Raw genomic sequence first — 17,024 nt, forward strand, 5'->3', positions numbered from 1 at the left:
AACTTAAGTTCTGCTTCTTCCCAAAAGCCTTTGCTACCTAGTCTTGTGCCCAGTTATTTCTCCCTTCCTTCAGATCTTATTGCATTGCCCTTGCCGAGTCCTGGGTTTTCTCTCCCTGTATTGCACTCTAATTATTTCATGATTAGATTTTGTTTTCCCAACCGGCGTGTAAGCTCCCTGCAGCCTGGGATTCATGGTCTTCTTTCTCCCGTGGCACCTTGCACTGTACTTATCACCACGAAGATACTCAACAGGTATCCCCTGCTTGTTTGTGATTCCCTTACTATGGGTGGCTATATCTGCTTTTTAAAACAGGTTTGTCCGTGGCTTTAAGAGTACACGTGAGTTTAGGGTGTCTCTCTACCTGATAAATTAATAGCACCATTGGTTGCCAGTTCAGAATCAGAATGAATTAATTTGCCATGTGGAGAAATTTGCAGCAACAAACCTTATCACTGTTGGCTATTTACTGCTGGGAACGTTATGTTGAATATGCACATTATTTAAAGAGCATTTGTTGATATTAGAGATCCACTTCTCACTCCTTAAATCTGGGTTTTTGGTATCAAGAGGTTGAGAGATCAGGACTCTTTGGTGGTCTCACAAGCACTACACAGGCCAATCAAAAGGCTCAGAGCTCTCAAGCTCCCGCACTCAGCTGGGGCACCATGACCTTGGGGAGTGGAGCCATGCCGAAAGTCTCCCTGGAGGGCTGTGGTCCTCCCCTGGATGCAAAGGGAAAAAGGAGAGGAAGCAGGGTGGGGATGGGGAATCACCACCACTGATTAAACCTCTGAGGGCTTAATTACTCCTCAACTAAATTGAGATAATCACAGGACTTATATCTTGGACAATTTTTTGTTTCTCTTAAGGCACTTAAGCTGTGAAAATCAAAAAGGACAGCAGCGTGGAGGAGCAAGGAGTCCAAATTCAGAAAAGAAGGTTATTGTAACTTCTCAATTTTCTATGTTAATTTTTCAGTGAGATGTCACCACATTCATATCCTCATTTTCCTCCTCTGCCTCAAACATACACAAACACACACATCCCCCCATAAGCCATGTAAAGGCTTCTTTTATCCAAATTGCTATGCTCTTTGAGTGTGGCACCTTAACAAAACAGGGTGTTCCCTGCAGAGGTCTAGCTCCCTTAGTAGCCTTGCCTGGACGGCCTTCTCTGCGTGGGACCCTCCACCCCCTTAACTACAGAATCCACTTAGGTCTTGGGATTCAAAGTCGGCCTTATTGAATAACAAACCCTAGGCTAGGAATTGCATTGACTCTTTATTTGGTGTTTTAATCTCAGTTTTTTAAAGTTTAAGAAAAAAAAGAGTAAGGAGCATAAAATAATTGTTTTTCTTAAATTTTTCTTTCCAGGAGACATATCATGGGGCAAACAGCGACAAAACCCATTTAGAAATGCCTGCGAGGTGCTCTGGGGCTCCTTTGAGGAGTCTCAGTGTTGTTTGCTGAGGACTCCAGCCGGGCGCCTTGAGAAAGGCCAGAGTCACCACCTTTGCCATGACATGTGGGAGGCGATGAGCAGCAGTACTGCCGGCCTCCAGGGTGACCAGCAGCTGCCTTCACAGACTGGTCTCCGATGTGTTTATTGCCCACCACAAGTATGACTGTGGCGGGCTGGGGAGAAGGAAGTCTTCCGCAAAGACTGGTAAGATGAAAGGCCTTTCCGCAGGGAGCTGGCCACCTAGTTGGGGAAACTAGCTAGAAATCACAGGACCACAGATTCTCTGAGCTGGAAGAGACCGAAAGGTCTAAAAAGGTAAACCACTTTCTAAGTTCCCTTAGCCTTTCAGAGGCTTGGTATCCACATTTATGGAATGGGGCGGATAATGCCTACCTTAGCAATGAATTAAATGAGATCGTTGTCTTGCAGAGTGTCTGCACTGAATAAGTGCAACTCAGTCTGCTTTTGGTATTATCAATAAACAAATCAGAAAATTGTTTTCAATAAATAATGCTGATAATAGGATATTACTTCAGAGTGGAAGAGTCAAAGAAGTTCATATTAATGGAGAAAACACACAGTAATAAATTTTTTTAAAAAACAGGATTGTTTAAGATTTACCCTTATTTGCCATTTATTTAATAGTAGGTGAATGGAGAAAAGGGCTGAAGCATTCATTCTGCAAGCCAACCACTGAGGGTAGGGCAAGCCCTCCAAGGTGGCTTCCAGTTACAGTGATTGATCTGGGCTGACCTGTCCAATCAGGGTCCCCAGTCTCCATCAGCCTATAGAAACTGAGCTCAGAGAACACAGTGACTCTACCCATCAAGAACAAGGAGCAGATGTCTGCCCGAGTGTGGCTCTGTGGCTGGCCCTGAGTGCTAACAGAGCTTACCACGTGCCAAGACCAAAGCATGACCCCACAGCGATGACACCCTGACCACTCTGAAGTTATAAATCTCCCCACCCCACCCCCAGCTATCTCTTTCATGGCCCTAAGTTTTATTTTCCTGGAGCACTGTCAGAAAATATTTTGACCATGCCTTTGTTTATTGCCTGTCTTACCCCACTAGACCATAAGTTCCAGGAGCCCAGGTACCTAGCTTATGTTCACTATTGCATCCTCCTAAAACAGTGTCTGGCACACAGTAGGTCAGCACATTAAAATCACTTGGGAAGTTTTAAACATATAATGGCCCCCTTCTCCTAGAAATGCAATGCTTGGGTCCCTCCCTGACCTAAATAACCTCAGGATCTCTGGGGTGGGGCTTAGGCATTGACATTTTTTACAAACTCTCTAGGTGATATTCTTGGTCACCTAAGGCTGGGAACTACCGTAGGGAGGTGCTCGGTAGGCCTGTGTTGAATGAGAATGAGGGGAGTGTGAGTGGGCACAGCGAGTGGGGGAGGGTTGCAGAGAGACCTTCTTATGGAAGAAGCCCTGTGACTTTTATTCATCTCTCTCTTCTCTCACTTGCCCAGGCTACTGATGGTGGGGAGAACATTCTTCTCTATGCCAAGGCTGAGTTGATGAAGCACAGACAATAGCAATGACCATTTGGCAGTCCAGGTAATTACAAAGGGAAGCATCTGGACAGGTCATGCTGTAGTCTCATGGTGGTGGTGGGGTGCTCACAGATGCATCAAGTGCATTCTTTGTATGCATGTGAGTCTCAAGCTGGAGGCCTTTCCCCATCCCTTCTTCTTCTCTTGTGCTTCCACCAAGGCTCTGCCCAGCTGCCTAGATGGATCTTCTGAGCTGCAAAGCTTGACAATGAGGAAGAGGGCAGGAGAAGGTTTTCTCTCTGCATGACTATAATACTTCTGAAAGGTTGGGCTGTGGGATTTTTATTTTTTCACTTCTCTCTTGGAAATCACCTCCATGTGCTGATTGGACTGTAGGATAAGACTTCTTCTTTACATTGAGAAAGCATTTCCCACCATATATAGGAGGCAAAGTGGGACTGTTGGTTTTTCAACTCCCTTCACGGCTTTTAAAGCCATTTGTCAAATGGTTGGTTTTCTTTACAACACTTAAAAAACAATTTCTAACAACAAACAACTAAATGCAAAATCCTCCCTTGTACTTTGATTGATGGTTCACACCTTTTAGAATATCTCGCTCATATTTTTAGAAAAAAGCAGCTGGTACTCTTGACATTTAATTCCAACAAAATGCCTCATTCAATTCCTCTTCTCCCAGATAGGTTACACAGACTATTGGAAAATATCCAAAGACACGGATCCCAATGTCTACATTAAGTGTGGAGAGATGGTAGTGTATGCTTTTAATGTCCTGAAAGTTAAGCTAATGGGATTGAAATGGCTGGTCTTAAGAAAATATGATTGTAGCAGGGAAGGGTGACTATTTGAGCTGCTATTGATATCTGAGGGTGAATAAACAGGTTTTTATTCCTGGGTCAGGGTGAATGTTTTAGCCTAAGAGTTTTGCTGTACATCAATGCCATTGGTAATAATAATGGTAGCTATGGTAATTGAGGACTTACCACATGCAAGAATTTTACGTGGATTATCTTGTTTAATTAGAACTATTATTATTCCTATTTTATAAATAAGGAATTTGAGACACAATGAGTATATATGACTTGCCTAAGGCCCCATGGCCTGCAAATAGCTGCTCTTACTCATGGGTTGGCAAACTTTTACTGCCAAGGTCAGATAGTAAGTATTTTCAGCTTTGTGAGGCTCACAATCTCTGTTGCAATGCCTCAATCCTGCATTTGTAATGATGGCAGCCAGACTTCCCATGTCGACAAATGGGAGTGGCTGTGTTTTAATAAAACTTTATTTACAAAAGCAGGTGGTGGGCCGGATGTAATTTGGAAGCTATAGTTTGCCAACTTCTGCTCTTAATCATGACACTAATCTCTCTCTTGAGGCCTGTTACTGGAGTCTTTTATCTCAATAAATGATCTTTTCTACATACATTGAGCCCACTTACATAATGGCCTACTGGGTAAATAATTGAGGGTTTGTTTTTTTTGAAATGAGTCATATTTCTTAATGCCAGCAACACTCTAAATGTTTTGATGGCAAAAGGTGTTTGAACAAGTGGGATTGTAAAACCACCTTAGGAACCTTCGGGGAAAGCCTCCAAGGGCATCTTAGCCCCAGGAGTTTGTGGGCTTGGGGGGGTGGGGGGGAGGAGTTAGTTGATGCAGCATCTGCTCTGCTCCAAGCCCCTGTAAAGCCCTTCAGGCTCTCCCATTTCTTCAGTGTCTTTACATACCCCTCCTCTTTCTATGCAAGTTTCAAGGTGGCATTCAAGAACACATACTACAAAAAAGATAAAGGATTGAAGGAAATGGAGCATTATATTATTTAACTCCCACGCAATCCTGCAAGATGGGTACCATTATTCCATTTTATAGATGAGGAATAAAAGCACAGAGGGGAAGTGACTTGCCTGAGGTCAGAGAGCAAGCAAGTGGCTGAGCTGGCATTCCACCCCAAATATGCCCAGGGTCTTCACCTACGCACCTTCTGTTTGGCCACACTGCCCCTGTATAGTGGACTGCACACTTCACCTTGCTTAATTCAGTCACTAAGTAAGTTTTGAAAGTCAGTTAAATTTGAGATTCTATTCATTTCTACCCTATAAAAAGAATAGGAAACCTTGAGGTACCCTGCTCATTTACACAGTTGCTATAATAATCAAACAAGATAGAGTTATGTGAAAAATCTTTACAAAGAGGAGAAACATTCTGCAAATGTAAAGTGGTGGCATCCGCCAGGGAACTTGGCCCTAGAAAACCCTGTCCACCAAATCATCCAGATTGCTTAAGTCTGGGGAGAAATTGGCCCTCAAAATCCCCTAAAATCGGCCCAGAGCTCAGGAACTTGGAAAAGGTGACAGAATAGTCATTCAATTTCTAGTCACATGAATGACTCTTATAACACATAAGTTTTATCACCCTTTCCACGCCCCTCCCCACTTTTCTTCAAGAGTCTTTCCTCTTACTTCTTCTATTTTCAGAAAGGTCTCTTCTTCCCCAGGATGAGTGTAAATCCAACCCTTTCTCCCAGACCTAAACCCTGCCAACGATAACAACAATATAGTAGGGAACATTGTACCAGCTCCATTCTAAGTCCTAAGCTCCAACTCATTGGTAGAGAGGGCTTTGATGAGTCTGTGCCTTAACCCTATGATCTTTCAAAAGTTAGATACTAGAAAAGTTGAATAGTTGGATTATAAAAGATCACATAAAATTTAAAATGAAATGACAAACCGAAAAAAAAAATTACAACATATGACAAATAATACTACCCAATATCAAAGAACGTCTATAAATCAATCACAAAAGTGACTATTTAAAGTGGAAAATTTGGCAAAAGCCATCGAAAGGCAACGAGGAAGAACAATATTAATGACAAATTAAATAAAAACAAAACTGTTTGGGGCTAGTTTCAAGTAACACCAGATATCTAATTATCATGGAATCACCAGTAACAGAAATGTTTAGACAAAACATACAGAATCCTATCTGGCATGTGTAAGCTGTGTGTGTCTGCAAGCATGTGTAATCTTTCTCTATAAACATACACCTGCCTGAGACAATTTAAAATGACTGTGGAGGATATGAAACTGGAAACAGAGATTGGACTGAACTTCAGATTTAAAGCTTGTGAAAACAGTACATTCAAATATAACCAAGATCTCAATTCTCAGAATTTGAACAAAAGAAGAAAAAAATAGATATATTTAAGAAGAAAGATGCAAGCAGTCCCACAAACTCTTGTTTTGCAACAATGTCTGGAATGTAGCATCCAAGGCCCCAGGCTCATCCAAGGCCAAAATCACATTCATGAAATCAAATCATCCTAATGCAAAATGTCATTTCATGAGTAGAGACTAAAACCAAAGTGTGAAGGACACTTTCCAAATCAATGTAAAAGTGTGCAGAAATAGCTGGATCTAAACTGAATAAGAATTGTGTGACAAACCGATGAGGTGGCGAGGAAAAGCAAGTTAAGATACTGAGGGGCCTATTCTGAGAGCCTGGATGCTATAGACTGAATCTAGAAGAAGATTCTGGGTAAAAAAATATTTTCTTGGAAGGTTTGGCAAAAGAAAGGAGTTCTTTTAAGTGATTTCTCATAACTCATTTTCTGTTCCTTGGAGCTTTATTGACTTTGAGTGGTTGGGAAAGACTTTGTTCTGGTTGATTTCAATCAATACATCTCCCTTCCTCCCTCCCCTTCACTCCCACCTTCTGTCTTGGCTGTGAGTTACAGGCTGATTCTGTTCGATCATTAACTTTCTCTGGCTTTCTTATAAAACAGGTACATTTGATAACACCATGTAATGGAGCATTTGGGAAATGACCCCGTCAAGCTTTCATCTTCCTTTGTTTTGACTGAAGAAATGCTGAGGCTGACCTGAAACAGAGTGAAGCTGAATGAGTGAATAATGGAGTGAATAAATAATGAAACACCTTTTTACTGAGGAGCTCACCTGGACAGAGGTAGCTCAGTTGGGTTTATTTAATAAGAATAAAATATGTGTGAATTCAGCCTAGAGTTTACAGACCTGCCTATAATTTCTAAAAAACTTTGGGTTTTCCGAATGAAGCTCTATTCTGTAGAAATTAATGAGAAATTCAGCATGCATAAAGAGTGTTCCTGCCTTAGAACTTTCTAGGGAAGACTAAGCAAGATACACTCTTAGAGTGTCTTTGGTGTTTCTTACTCCAGAAGAAAAGAGCCCTGGGCAATTGATATCTGTGAACTTCATGTGGACAAAGAGTGTATGGGGGGCATTCAAGGGAGGAAGGAGCAGCCTATGTGAACACCCTAACACCTCTAACACTCAACTCACTGGGTGTTAGCTTTACCATAAAGCCCACACAGCTTTGTGGTGAGCAAAAGAACAAGAAGAAAGTCCTGAAAACAGTTGAGATAAGCTGGCTATTGATCAAGACATATTAAAAGACAAAATGTATTGACACCAGAATTAGATTAAGGTGAACAATTTTCCATAATTTATTTTAATGACCTTTAAATAATATGAATTCATTACTATTGGAATGAAATATCTAAGGAAGAAAATTAAAATAATCAATACTACCGCCACCAAGAGTAATGGATAATGCTGTGGTTTGTTTTATAAGTCTTTTACGATGCATGAATGTTTTCATTTACAACACTGATTATTTATATTTTTTATGTGATGCACAAATAACACCTGCTGTAGACAACTTTGTTCATAAATTTTTGTTGCATCGTCATCATTTCCTTGGATTCTCTAGAAATGGAATTACAGAGTGAAAGCATAGGAATTCTCAAGTCTTAATGCAAATTGCTAAATTGTTTTCCAGAAAGGTCAACCTCACTTATACTTAAATTTCTCATTTCTTCAAATATATCTTTTTACCTTATATGATTCCTTTCATTTGCTTCTCATTTAGGTTTTATTAATATTTCCATCTAATAGAGGAATGGGGAAAATATGCAAGTTTTGAAGTTCCAGGGCCCAAGGGTCTGAAATCTCAGCTCACATATCACTTTCCTGCTGAAACTAGCCTGGTCCTTGTAAGGCTTTGTGTCAGTCCCAGTTTCCTCCTCCCCTGCTCTGTTTCATCAATCCATTGGAAAGTACACCATTAGATTTCTCCCTGTTATAGGGATGTGAAAATAACTAGAAATCCAGACTCTCACTCATAAGCAGAAGCAGAACAATCTTGACATGAGTGTTTTATCTCTGATGTGGATGATGACCTAGAAAAGATCCCTCAGGAGCATGTGCATGACAATGAGCCACAGGAGGTGAGAAAGGCAGATCTGAACTTAAGGTGAACTTAATAAACTGAAATGGTCAAGGGAGATCTAGTAAGAACACATATAGGTGCAGTCCCCAACCCCTGGGTCCACCTCCCACCCTCCGTGGAAAAACTGTCTTCCATGAAACTGGTCCCTGGTGCCGAAAAGGTTGAGGACCGCTGACATATAGAATTCTGGGTCCACCATATTTCAGCACCAGACTATTCTGATCATGAGAACCACCAACTGCTAGAGTTGGCTGAGACTTTTCCTCTCAAAATACATATATTTTAATCCAGGAGGGGAAGTCTTTTCCTCTGAATAATTCTCACCTGCTCATCTGATTTAGGTAGCATAAGTGAGTTCTTTTAACACATAAGGGTAATCTCCAAGGGAAACCACATACACTCCTTCCACCCCAAAGATCTGGACATTCTACGTTGCAGAATATCATCTGATTAAAGTTCTATAGGATTACAACAGATTGTTTCGAAGTTAAAACAGCTTACTGCTGACGTTTGACTGTCAACCCATGGTCCACCATGGCCTGCAGTCTGTAGTTGCCTTGTTTTCTCTTGGGAGTCAAATTCCTCTTATTTAGAAACATCACAGTAGCATTCCCACTTATTTTTGTGTGTGTAATTTTTAATTCTGAGAAATCATTTCTTAAAATGCCTGACATTTAAGAAAATCTGGCATTAGATTGCCATCACTGAAGCCAAGTATCACATGTGTAGAAAGTAGCACAGTTTAGCATGCTGAGTGTGCCAAATTTTCCTTAAAATTAACATTTGTGCCGTATGTTGGTACCCTAAACTCAATACTTTTTTTGGCTGATGAAAATGCAAAAGGAAAACATTCCCGGACTGAGTCCTGTTCTCTTTTTTTTGTAGACACTGTTTAAAAGAAATTAGCGATAGTCTTCCCTTGGAAGTAAAATTGAGTGCCTGCTCTTCAGTTCTTGGTGAGGGAGGGGTCAAGCAGCCAGTAGTGTCAAAGCCAGAAGATCCGAGCTTGTCAGGCAAGTGCTCCTGAAGGTATCAGCCCTGCAGGATTGTCTTGTGCTCTTGATTCACTATTCAGCTCCTCACAGTGTCTTGAGTAAGGACTAGGAGGCAGAGTCCAGCTCCTCCTCCCCTATTATGATGTTTGAGAGGGCCAAGTAGACAGCAGGAGGCCAGAAATCTCTCCCTGACGTTGAGAGATACTTATGCCAGAAACTTAGTGCCCAGGCAACCCAGGATGACAATTGACCTATATACCTCTCCCTTCTGGGTCCACGATGCTGGGTCTCCTGGCCTTTGAGGTCACATTCCCTCTGACTTCCTTCCTCAGATAGCCCCTGCCTGTCTCCGTAGCATGGAGCTTCCAAAGCACGAGGAAGAAGCGACATGCTTACGCCTGTGAGCCACGCATATGTGCCTTTCTGTGTGTTGCACTGTGCTTTGTCCAAGCGGTGAAGCGTTGCCGCGCTCCCGGGGGCACTTGCGGGGCTCTGGCAGAGCCTGATGCTCTCCTTGAATCACAGGAGGCACAGCCTTTTGCTTATAAATATTGACCCTAAACTGTACCCAAAGGGAGGGACAAGAGGGCAAAGTCATGTTACCACTAAAAGCACCAGAAATACTCAAACTATGATGGGAATTATGTGCCTGGGGCTTCGTTCCGTTGTATTTTTAAATAAGAATCGCATGCTCTTGGCACTCAAGCAGGCTTTTTCATGAGGCATACATAGTATTTAAGGGGAATGTTTGAAATCTGACCAGTAGTACAAACTAAGAAAGTCTGAAACACTACTTTGAAAAAAAACTTTTTGTCATGGAAAAGTTCAAACTACAAACGTGGAGAGAATCCCATAATGAATTCCCATGTCTCCCACCCAGTTTCAATTCATGATCAATCTCATTTTGTCTATACCCTGCCTATCCCCCCACCTCCCAATTAGGCTGATTTTGAAGTAAGTCCACAATAGTATATTATTTCATCTATAAGTATTTCAGACTGTACCTCTTACACATAAGGATTTTTTCTTAAAACTTAGCTGCAATAGTATATTGTAGCTAAAAAAATCAATAGTTTTATTAACATTTAAATAGCTGGTCAGTATTTAAATTCCTCTAAGAAATTTAACATTAACATTTGCTTTGGAATTAAACTGTTCTTGAAGTTTTGTCAGTTTACTATTGAACTAGTCAATTTCCCACCTTGTTCATTTGTCATAGAAGACTTTAGAAGGTTGGAGGGAAAGGTCTCTTTAGTAGCATAACAAGATAAAAAGAAATATTATTTGGTCTTCCTTAGCCTAGAATCAATGATTGTTAAGATTGAAATGATAGGCACACATTATCTGGCCCCACCACACTTCTTTGTTGTAAACTGAGGCAGAAAGTCATAAACAGATGTCCTCAAATACCCACAGCTAATTCATGACAAAGTATTCAATTTTAAAATTTAAGCTCTATTTATGGTATTACTTATTTTTTAAATTACTGTAGGAGGACCTGTATTTCCAGAGCTTCATGCATGGCTTTGAGACTTGTGTGGTTGCCTGGTGGCTTAGACCTATGCTGTCCAATTCAGCACTCACTAGCCATCTGTAGCTTTGAACACCTCAAACGTGGCTAATCTGAACTGAGACAGTCTGTACATGTGAAATGCACACTGGATTTCAAATATTTAGTAAAAAAAAATTAAAATGAAAAATCTCAATAATTATTCTATTGATTACATGCTGAAATACTAACATTTTTATTTATTGCATTAGATAAAATAAGTTATCCAAATTAAACCTATCTATTTCTTTTTACTTTTTTTTTTTTTTTTTTTTTTTGAGACAGAGTCTCACTTTGTTGCCCAGGCTAGAGTGAGTGCCGTGGCATCAGCCTAGCTTACAGCAACCTCAATCTCCTGGGCTCAAGTGATCCTCCTGCCTCAGCCTCCGGAGTAGCTGGGACTACAGGCATGCACCACCATGCCCGGCTAAATATTTTTCTATATATATTAGTTGGCCAATTAATTTCTTTCTATTTATAATAGAGATGGGGTCTCGCTCTTGCTCAGATTGGTTTCGAACTCCTGAGCTCAAACTATCCACCCGCCTCAGCCTCCTAGAGAGCTAGGATTACAGGCGTGAGCCACCACACCCGGCCAATCTTTTTACTTTTTCATATAGCTGCTAGAAATATAAAATTACCTTTGTGGCTTGAATTATATTACGTTTCTATTGGACCAGCACTAATACAGTTATTGTGTTTTAGATGCAGGATTCCATTAGTTCATTTTACAACCAGGCCATGGGGCTGGAGAGGGCCGGGGGAAGTCATCTGTCACACCAATCTCTTGCAGGTAAGGCTGGACACTAAGTCATCCTACAGCACATCTTATTTTTAAAGATTTGTAGGAAAAGTAAATTTTCTGACTTCCTCTGTGGGTTAGTCTAACACAAGTAGGTGAGGTCTACAAGTCCTTGAGTCTTACATCCACTTACATAATTTTAAACAAAACACTAGGAATTATTGTTGGACTTTCCCTCTCCATCAACCCTCATGGCCAATATGAAGCCAGTCCTACTTTCTAAATACCTTTCAGCTCTCTGCATTTATTCTCTCCTCATCTCCACAACCTACTCCCTGGTCCAAGAACCACAATCTCACCTGAGCTGCTGCCATTGCCTCATGCGCGACCTCCCACCTCTCTCTTACTCCACCCCGTCATTCATTCTCCACGCGGCAGCCAAAGTGAGCTTGTCCACGGTCAGGGCAGACCTGACCGTGCCATTCCCCTGCTTGAAGGCCTTCAGTCATTAATTATTGATCTTAGGAGAAAATTCAGACTCTGAACATGGCCTGCGCGCCCTCTGTAGTCTGCCCCCTGTCTATCTCTCCAGCGGTGTCTTGCCCCTGCCCCCAGGCTCTGCTTTCGACTCATGCTGGCATTCTCAGTTCCCCACGCCCTGTGCCCCTCCCTCCAGAACCTCTCTGCAGGCCGCTCCATGGCCCAGAACACTACTCTCCTCCCTCCGCCTCCCTCCGCCTGGCGCGTGCATATTTATTCAGTTCCCAGCTCCATCATTCCTTCCTCGGACCTCCTGACCAGGGCAGGTGTACCCATTTCGACACTCAGCACACGTCGGAGTCGTCATCTTCCATTTTCTTGTGTGATTATTCATTTAACATCTGACTCTCTCAGCAGCCTGCTTGTTCTGTGAGGGCAGGGATCCTGTTAGGTCAGGGTCACTATAGTGTCTGACCCATAATAGACCCCTGATCAACAGAAAGGAACAAAGGAAGAACAATGAGAATGTGGCCTGCTTTAGCCGTGTCTCTTCTTCCTTTTATTACTAATACCTTTTGAGTGGGGAAGGGGACATACCTGTCACCTTCACAGCTAGCATCCTCCTGCACAGGCCACCCGAGGGCCCTGGTACACGGACAAGCAAATTCTACGGGCTCTGTTTTCAATGTCTGTCCAGAATCCAACCACTTCTCACCACCTCCACTGCCCCTACCCAGGTCAAGCCACAACGGCTTCCTTCCAGGGTTATTGTAGTCGCTTCCTACCTCTTCTCCTTACTTCCACCTTGGGCTCCTGTTAGCCTACTTGACACAATAGCCAGACCGATTCCATTACAATGTAAATCACATATTGTCACTTTGCTCAAAACTCTCCAGCCATTTTCCACCTATTGCAGAGTAAAAGCCAGAATCTGCATGGCGGCCTGCAAGGCTCCAGGTGATGTCACTCCCTGCCACCCCTCTGACCTCACACCCTCCCATGCTCTCCCTCACTCACACCATCAGTCCCTGTGGCCTTTGGTTGTCCCTGGCACACAGCAGACATTCTCCCAGCTCAGGCCCTCTGCACTGGCTGTTCTTGCTGCCCAGACAGCTTTCCCCACATACCTACATGGCTCTCTCTTTTGCTTCCTTTCGATTTTCACTTAGTGTCATCTATGCTGTAGGTCCTCCCTGATCCTGTCCCCCAAATATTCCCCATTATCTCTCCTTCCCTGCCTCATTTTTCTCCATATCCTCTGTCACACTATACAGCTTCTTCTATTCATTGTCCATGTCCTTCCACTAGAATGCAGGCTCCACGCACATAGGGATGTTTGTCTTCTGTTTCCTGGCATGTCCCTGCTGCCTAAAGCAGCGTCTGGCGTGAGGTTGCTGCCCGGTGAGTATCTGCTGAATGAGAGACTGAAGTTCAGCTTATGCACGTGAAACAGGCAGACGTGGGTGAGACCAGCCATGCAGCAATGGACGTGCAGAGCTGGCCTGCCCTGCCCTGTGCACTCAGGGTGAGTTCAGGACAGCGGGAGGCTCCCGCGCTCAGGTTGGCTGCCCAGTCTGCCAGCTCCATTCTGACGACTGTCTGTGCGGCTCAAGGAAACAGTTGGGATCCAGAGAGCGTCTAGCTGGCTCCTCCCAACATCCTCCCCGCCGCCCCCTCTTCTGCCCCACACCACACAACTCTCTCCCTTTCCAAGGACACAACTTGGGCTATTTCTAAAACTGAGACTCTGATCCAAAACAGTAGCCAACACATAGTGCATCTCCATGTGCACAGGAAAAGACGGGAGACCTCTGAGCAATTTCCTGGCCCTATATTTTTCCATTCCAGTAAATGAGGCCTTCTTTAGCTCAGGAATCTCTCTTTGAACCAAGTCACTGCCTTAACGGTGCATGCCGTTTGCTACTGCCTGGCTTGCTTCTTTGTTCTCTTATTTTCCATTTTAAGTGGTCAACAACCGGGTCCCTTCTGTTGTGCAACTTTGACAACAAGCTTTACCAGGTGTTGGACTAGCTAAGGCACATATAATGCTACTAAAAGAGCTTCCTACCTAAATAGACATTTTATTCAATAATACATAATACTCAAATTGCATTCTCTGCCTTCAAAGAGTTTTGCAAGCTTCACTCTCTATGAGGTTAAGAGTGGCACTGGAGTTCACGCTTTATGTATTGGACATCAGCAAGGTTAAACAAATTGCCTAAGGCTACAACTTGCTTTGCTTCAGACAAAGTATTAATACTTTGTCTTTTTTAATGGATAAGAAAAATATAATGAATAAAAAATGTAGCTTTTTAACATCAGTGTTAATCAGTAAATTAGTTCTGAGTTATTTCCATGTGCTTATGGGGGCCATATTTGGGGTTCTTCCTTGTCTCTTGGTATCATTTCATCGTCCTCTTCTCCCCCCTCCTCTCCCCCCCCCTCCTTACCCTTGTCATCTCTGGCTTCTCTGGCTTCTTGGGCACTGTAGCTGCCAAGGGCACCCACCATACCCTCAACCTGACAGCAACCCTTGCCCTTCTCCCTCAGGGACCCACTTGCAGATCATAAGAGTATTGTTAAAGGATGGGACAGGCTTAAGGTCAAGCTCTTATGGGTGTTGGAAATCATAGAATAAGTTAGTATATCTTCTGGCCTATCAATTTTATGTAGTAGTGAGTAACTTAAAACCTTTTAAATGCAAACGAACGAGTGCGTTATGGAGCAGAATGCAAAAAACCGGGACAAGTTAAAGTCTGAAATTCCATCTGTGGCAGACCACTTAGGATTTCTTCTGCAGATTTTTCTCTCCCAGTAAGGATAGATACTTGGAATAGAAAAGTGCAGAAGGACTAACATTACAGGGCTCTTCCTCTAGGCTCCAGGGAGATGAAATACTGGGATTGATTTTCTAAGGGCTAGTGGAATCAATCTTGTTATTTTATTGTTTCTTTGAGCAAAAAAAAAAATTTTCCCCTAGAGACTGTTTTGTCTGAAAGTAATAAAGGGAATTTTGAGCATCCTTTCTCCAGGATCATAGACATCCACCAGGTTGCAGCCTTACCAAACTCAGGACAGAGTGGCCATTTCTTTATTATTTAACAAATAAAAGCAATAAGCAAGGAAACCTATGACACTTGATACAAAGATTAGAAAGAAAATTCTGGCATATGTTCAAAGATAAAACTTCTATTACATAGGATTTCATACTGAATGTGTCAAAGCCCTGAAAGGAGAATTGAAATAGGTAAAATGAAATAACAGCTGATCCACAATAATTTTGATTTGGCTTTAAGCTGTCCACACCCCGGTGTACACACACACCCTCGTAACCCCCAAGAGCACTTCGGCGCAGCCGCAGTGTTGGGAGGGGAGGTCGGGCACCAGGGATGTAGCAAGCTTGTGGAATCTACTCACTGTAGGAGAGCAAAGATCTCAGAAGACATTATTGCAAAACCTGGCTTTGAAAACCAGCTCCCCCACTTACTGCCTTTCCTAGGCTTCAGTTTTCTCAGCTATAAAACAAAAGCAATAACGCTTTATTCATCAAATATTTCCAGCTGTTCTTCCGGGCATGTGGTTGGATTGCGTTTCCCTATCCCCTTTATAGGTGGGCATGGCCGTATGACTTACTTTGGGTAATAAAATGTGAGCATAAGTGACATGTGTCATTTATTTGTGGAATCTTTGAGAAGTACTACATGATTGCATACAGTTTTCTTTCCGTCTGCCATGGCAACCTGAAACATTTCAGATAATAGTTGTTCTGTTAGTCTGGGGCCTAAAGTTAAGATGACCTGGGTCAAAGCCACAGTTGATCTATGTAATAGATAAGTAATGGAAATGAGGCATAAATCCTTGGGGGTTTTTTTGTTTGTTTTTTCTTCCTTCCTTTTTTTAAGCTGTGGAGATTTGGGGGTTGTTTGTTATTGGGACATAGCTAGTCTATCTCATGTACTCCTTCATGGATCTGGAGGAAGATTAAAATAAGGTACCTAATAGGTAAAGAGCATGGCACATGGCAAGTGCTGAACAAATGTTAGTTCTTTCCTCCCTTACCAAATTTCTCTGCTTCATGGTTCTTCGCAGCCCATCCTTCCCAGCCCTGAGCTATGCTACTCTTCAGAGAGTTGTTTTCAGTTTGAGAAAAATGAACTTTGTTTTAAGACCTTTTGAATTATTCCCTAACACCCTTTAAAAAAAAAAATGGGAGAGTCCCTGAGTGGAGCAGAGTTGGGAATTCCCATCATGGGAAGAGAATCTTCTCACTGAAATTTACAAAAGGGAAAGGAGCGAAGGGTCCTCTCAAGGGAATCAGCCAGAAAGTAAAACCCACGAACTCTAAAAATTTCCAACCACAGAGAACACTTCACGCTTCGGCATCAGGCTGCGATCGCAGAGCTAGGGCCGGTACGGGATCTCCTGGGGATTTGGTGCTGGCTGTCCGCGCAAGCCACCGTCCTGGATGGAGCTGGAGCCCTTCGTCAGCTTGGGACCAGCCTTCCTGACATTGCAGCCTTAGCTCTTTCCTCCCTGGCTCCTTAGGAGGCCCCCCTCCCCCACCCCCCATTCCAGGCTGCAGCTTCAAGGGTATGAGAAGGAAAGGCGACAGGGCCACTGTTGCTGCTTTGGCTAAATCACTTAGAGTTAATCACTTAACAACTTAATCCATTAGACCATCGACCTAATACCACTTCAGAGTGTTTAAATCTACTTTGGAGATAAAAGTTCCTACCTGAAATTACTCTAGAAAGCCATGTCTTTGAGCTTTATTCAAAGGGTAAATCATAATTGATCAATTTAGAAGGCATTCATTAGGGCTGTGTACCTTCAAATTGTTGAAAATTTTGAGAGGAGGGGAAGCAAAGAGGAATAGAATACAGATGAGATAAAGCTGAATGAAGCCTCCACCTTTGAAGTCAGTTCCCGAAATGAGAGGCAAGTAGGACAGCCCTCTTTCAGAACCTCAGCGGGAGAGGAGACAGGCAAGATGACAAGGAGAGCCT

General features: G+C 42.7%; 1 protein-coding gene and 1 long non-coding RNA gene across 2 annotated transcripts in view; one reads left to right on the forward strand and one right to left on the reverse strand.

The window, feature by feature from the left end:
* LOC142873735 (uncharacterized) overlaps nucleotides 1–6,844 on the forward strand; it is a 45,519-nt gene extending 38,675 nt beyond the window's left edge. Inside the window, exons 2-5 of the long non-coding RNA XR_012921692.1 lie at nucleotides 873–942; nucleotides 1,377–1,668; nucleotides 2,947–3,034; nucleotides 6,769–6,844. This is a non-coding gene — a long non-coding RNA (uncharacterized LOC142873735). The remainder of the gene's footprint in view (nucleotides 1–872; nucleotides 943–1,376; nucleotides 1,669–2,946; nucleotides 3,035–6,768) is intronic.
* The window catches only part of ZNF366 (zinc finger protein 366), a 66,749-nt gene that overhangs the window by 32,534 nt on the left and 17,191 nt on the right, over nucleotides 1–17,024 (reverse strand). The window lies entirely within an intron of this gene.

Source organism: Microcebus murinus, chromosome 11 (genome assembly GCF_040939455.1).
Source record: "Microcebus murinus isolate Inina chromosome 11, M.murinus_Inina_mat1.0, whole genome shotgun sequence".
In the NCBI taxonomy this organism is placed as follows: Eukaryota; Metazoa; Chordata; class Mammalia; order Primates; family Cheirogaleidae; genus Microcebus; species Microcebus murinus.